Source organism: Sorghum bicolor, chromosome 1 (genome assembly GCF_000003195.3).
Source record: "Sorghum bicolor cultivar BTx623 chromosome 1, Sorghum_bicolor_NCBIv3, whole genome shotgun sequence".
NCBI lineage: Eukaryota > Viridiplantae > Streptophyta > Magnoliopsida > Poales > Poaceae > Sorghum > Sorghum bicolor.
The window spans coordinates 58,067,656-58,073,632 of record NC_012870.2 but is presented as its reverse complement, the minus strand read 5'-3'; positions in this window follow the sequence as shown (position 1 = coordinate 58,073,632).

Genomic DNA, 5,977 nt, shown 5'->3' with positions numbered 1-5,977 from the left:
TGTGTCCAAAAATTCGATGTGATGACTTGTAAACTTTTGGAATTTTGAAGGCATCTAAATAAGACCTAAGTCTAAGGGATCTAAACAGCCCCTGAACTGCTGCAGCCAGCAACAACGGCTAATAAAAGCAGCTAAGCCCAAAAAATTTCGTGAACTAAACAAGGCCTTCGTTGCCTCTTCTGATTCTCTCACTACCCTCTTTCTCCTGGATTACATCACCATGTGTCCTACTCAAGTGGGTGGTCGCACATGTAGCCAACTCGGTAGGCCTCGTCTTTATTAGGTTTCTTAGTGATCGGCATTACCTAGATGACTTGGTGTTGATTGGGAGTTTGGTGATCATTCGGTGGAGCTTATGGGTGACCTAACTCATGTTGTGAGTGGTTGTAGGCAATTTACCATGTCAGATTGCCAAAGTATTAGCTCGTAGAAAGGACTTGGTTCTTGCACGGATCAATGGGGAGCTATACCCTTGCGTGTGGGTGCTCCAATGAGGACTAGTGAGGAGTATTGACTATCTGATGCCTTTGGAAAACATTGTTGTGTTTCTTTCCCTTTACATTACACATTTATATTTGTGCAGTTACTTTGATGTCTTTATATTCTTTAAATTGCAATACTAGCGTAGGATTAAAAATAGGTTGCAAAACTTTGTGTGTAGGATAGAAACATTATTAGGCACAAGGGGTGACATGGGCTAAGTGATATGTTTTAATTTGCGACAATTTTAGATTAACCCAATTCATCCCCTCTCTTGGGCATCTTGACCTTTCATCTACTTCTATGGTTCTAACTTAGCAAGACAAGCTATAGTGTGACAGAACCTCCTAAGTAATTGGGCCCACAAGCACTCGTCATTGTCCCAAAGACATCTAACGGTAATGCAAGTAAACCAAATAACCAAGAAGGCTATTGGGTGTACTAAGGTACCCAATTCACCGCAATCGTTGGCTTGTCGGTAGCGTCAGTCCTGACCACGTATGATGGTCAAACAATATCAAACTGCTTCTTCTCACCATCAAGTGATTGCAAGTGGCCACATTAACACCACAAAGACATTGCAGTATTACAATGGTTTGTTCAAATATAGTACATCAGAGTAAAATACGCAAGCATTACATAACTTAAGTTTACAAACCTTTTGTTTCAAATCTAACAAAACTTAAGTATAGTGATATTACAAACCATAGGTAGTGGAGTAGCATTAGTAAACTTATACAGAACCTCCATACCAAAGACCCTCTACTACTCATCGTCATCATATAGCTAGCAAGACAGAGTTCTTACACAACTTGCACACACAACTAGGTGAGAAATGACAATATACATATAATAGTGCCAGAGCTCCTAGCGGGTGGTCCTACTATTTTAATAAATTTCTATAACACATGGTGAAATATAGAGACCAGATAGGGTTGTCACCACCTACTGGCTATGATAAACAATCCATGCCACAAATAACAACCACAGACAAAGTATAGTCTAGACACCACGTCTACATTATAACTCACTAGTATGGCTGTGTGCACACAGATCAACTATAGATCACCAGTTTAAGGGTGGTGATCTCGAACAATATGGGTGATACTACTGAACTTTACAACCATACAACTAATAACTATACTTGGATAACCATTACGACATAACCAAAGGTATGTTGCACAAAGTAAGGACTAAGCAAAGTAGAGAAAGATAATATATTGAATGAAGTAAAGTCTTACTAAAAAGGGAAAGGGTACACGAGCTATACTAGAGTCACAGAAGAATAAATTAGGAAACCCAAGACTAGCACATTACTCCCTAATTCCCAACACTAAACTATCCTGCTAGTGCTATGGTACAAGTGGATCTCTCTACTTCAAATGGTGTTCATGCTTTTGGAGTGAGGAGGTACCCCCTATTTACAGTAATGGAGAGGTAGACCCATCTATCCAAGTGATCTTCACCTCATCCCTTGGATCAAACTGCCTTAACATGGACGGTGGTGATCCACCACACTTTTGCTTCTTTGTGTGTTGACTAAAGGAAGGCTATGGAGAAATTTGATAGGGTTTGGCAACCAAGGGGTTGATTGACCCCCCTCCCCCCGCTATGGTAGGTGGGTTCTCCCTACCAGGTGGGGAGGCTTCCTCCTCCCTTACATGGGTATTTGCTGGTGGGGCCACTTGGACATCTTTGATGTGTGGGCCCTTCAATCCTTATGAAGTGTACATAATCGTCTAGAGAAAACACAAAGTGAATCCAAGGGTGTAAATCACTTAGTGTCAGATATATTGGCCAAGGATACATACATCTCCCATATATTCAACAATGCCCATCTATTGGGCTAAAGACCATGATGACTCATGCCTTGACCTCCAAGATGATGGACTCATTGATGAGGGAGGCCCACGAAGGCTAGCTGAGTCCATCATCTTGGAGGTCAAGGCATGACGAGAATGTCTAACATCATCATATCTAGAGGATAGAATAGAATCAATATGCTATGCATTCCATGTAACAAACTAGGAAACCAATATGTTAGCCGATCGAATCTATTGTAACCCTACTCATTCAGCTTATATAAGGGGGAGTAGGGCCCCTTAGTTGGGATCCCAATCATTCTCATCTACTTTATTCCAGTGCATAGCTAGGAGGAGCAGCAACTCCTGTAACTAAGCATACAAATACAAAGAAGAAGCATCACCCTCAATTGGACTAGGGCATCACATGCCTAAACCAGTATAAATCTTGTGTTTTGTGTTCAACCTGATTCATCTTACGCAATTAGCTGCTAGGTTTTGCCAAAGCTAATTATTTTACACTTAGGATTGTATTTCTTGGCTCCACAAGATTCAAGGGTAGTAGGACCCACTAGAGTGGTCAATCAACCCCCTAGGATAGGCCCACTACCCCCATGAAAGCCCAAGTTTAGTTTTGGTAATTAATGACACCAAGTTGCTAATGCCTTGTGCTTAAGTGATTTGAGCTAGGTATAGCAACACATGTGATGAAGGTGCAAGGTGGCATGGAAAGGTGGCCACATGATCACAAAGGGATGAAGCATGAAGTGAAGATCATGATGATAGACAAGGAGTAGAGTGATCAAGGCAAAGGTATAAATATAGGGTTTTGCTTTTGCCGGTCTAAGTTGAGTAGAGAAGTGATTGACTGTGTTTAGGATAGATAGCCGACTATCAAGAGGGGAAATCACGGTCATCTCTCTAATCAAGTGCTACTAGGTCCATATCTTGAGCATATGCATTAGGATCTAGTAAAGTGCTAACTTAACTCCTTTGATGAAAATGTTTGTGAAAAAGCTAACACACATGCACTTTGGTGGTGGACACTTGTTGGTGTTAGCACATTTTCAAAGGAGGTGGAGTTCCAAGGGTTGAGAGGGGTTCGGCGCTTTTGAGAAAATAAAAGGCATATTTTCTATTGCGTCGATGGAATTCTTCGGGAAGTCGCGGGACTGGACGTAGTGCGTTGAGGCACCGGACGCTGGCCCTTAGGGTCTGGTGTACTGTCGAGTTTGTCCAGAGCCAGCAGAGCGCACCGGACGCTCTGCACCGGACGCAGGGGATCTGCTGTTCACGCGCCCGGTGCTCGTTGGGTTCTGAGAGCGACACGCACCGGAGTGAGTCCGGTGCTCAGCATCTGGTGTTAGTGCAGTTTGCTGACCTCTCTGCACATGAGTCCGGTGCTCCGAGTCTGGTGAGGTCGTGTGTTTTCAGAACTCTCTACGCACATGACCGGTGAGTATCGAACGCGTCCGGTGCTCACTTGGTCGCGTCCGGTGGTCCGTAGGTGACCGTTAGAGTTCAACGCGTGAGATTCAAAGGTGGACACGTGGCTAACTCCAGAGCACCAGACGCAGGGGATTGAGCATCCGATGGTTCCCTGCTGAGCGTCCGATGCCCCCGAGTTTTGCCCAGTGACAGAGCCAACGGCTCTATCTCTTTGAGGGGCTTATAAATAGAAGGTGGCCGGCTTTGGGAGGCTCTCTCTTGCACATTGGATTACTTAAGGCATACATTGAGCTAGAGTATACTCCTTCCACTCATCTCCTTACTTGATTGCTAATCCTAGTGAGATTGAGTGAGATTCAAGTGCATTGCATTGAGAGTTGCATCTAGTGGCACTTGATCCTTGAGTTTGTTGTGGATTTCTTGTTACTCTTGGGTGTTTCCCGACGCCCTAGATGGCTTGGAGCAGAGGTGGTGTTGAGCTCGTGATTGGAGATTGTTTCGAGCCTCACCAAGTGATTTGTGAGGGGTTCTTGAGCCTTCGCCGCGAGAGATCACAATTGGCTACTCTAGTGGATTGCTCGTGGCTTGGAGGATCCCCATCTTGTGAGTGGATATGCGGCACCCATTGAGGGTTTGGCTTTAGATTGCCAATTAGCTAGTGATCCATCAAGTGGGTGTATCGCCACAATGAGTTCTAGCTTGCCGGGAAGCAAGTGAACCTCGATAAAAAATCTTGTGTCATCTCTTGCCGAGGATTATCTATTGTGATTGTGATTGTGGGTGATTGGTTTGATGTATCTCTACACTACAATGTCGGTATAACAATCATTCCCCACTCCTCTACCTTCTTGTTTACCTTGCTAGTTGTTTAGCTTGTGTAGATCAGTTCTTTTTAGGAGTGTAGCTAGCCTTTGTTGTGCCTTGTTGTTGTGACTTAGTGTTTAGCCTTCTTGCTAGACTTGTGTAGGTGGCTTGCATAGCTTAGTTGTGCTAGTGCTAGAATAGCTTCGCCTTTTGTCTTACTAACTCACTTGCTTAGTAAAGTTTGTAGAAAATTTAAATAGGCTATTCACCCCCCTCTAGCCATTTGGAACTTTCACCCCACCTTATCCAATTTCATATATACTATTGAGAAATACTCATATACATGTGGAACTTGTTATTTTAGAAAATATGCTCATTTTTTTCCTCTGAGGTATGTTGATGGTGTTTACAAAGTGTAAAACTATGACATTTTCAACATCAACCTGAACATTGACCCATGACCGAATGCTAATCACTAGTCGTGGTTACGAATCCATGACACCATCCATAGATCCTTTCAAACTTTCATGGCATGGAAGTACCATAGATCCTAGGTGAAAACTACCACATCAAATTGACAGAGTGTAAACATAAATCGAGTTGAATACTAATCTTTCTAGAGGCGTTTCCTTCCTTTTTCATCATAGCCTTGCAGTAAGAGCTTAAGGGAAAAGTAGATCAGATGTAAACCCTAGAAATCAATTCAAACAGGTTTTCCACCATATTAGAGAGCACCACAACCACAACAGTAAGGGGCAATACATAAGATTTAGCCTAAGGTAGAACAAAGTCACCAAGGCTTGCCTATGTCCTCATTGATGAGAAAGGCACAAAGGCTTTGGGTCTCTTCTAACCCTATCCTCATCTCAAGCAAATCACAAAAGTCAAGCTTTTAAGGATTCTTACTATCTTCTTCAGGCAATACAAACTCCCTAGCACCCCACAAGTCTGAGTGCTACACCTAGAGGATGAACCAAGAGCTCAAGGGTTGCATCTCTTGCTCACAAGCTCTCTAACTCAGCTTCTAAGCCCAATCTCACAATGGATTTCACCAAGAATCAAGAGGGTAGATTGGGAAGCCTTTAATGAGGGTGAGGAGAGCTTGTCCATGGGTTATTGGAAGAGTAAATGCAAATATGACTATTGAGGATGAAAGATAAGGAGTATTTAAACCCCTCTACTCCAATAGTCGATTATCTAAGTGTGAAAGTTCCTCACTTAGACAAACTAGTTATTGTGGCATGGAGGTTCCACAAATAATTTCCAAACTTCTAAAAAAGGCCAGGAAGAATGAGAAAAAGGTATTGTTAGCTTTTGGTTTTCTTAGATGGATATCTAGTCTTTTGGATAAAAGATTGAGCACTTGATCACCTTAAGGTACCAAATTTGTTTCCCCCTTTATATTACATCTTTCCTATACTTAATTTCAAAATATAAAATGT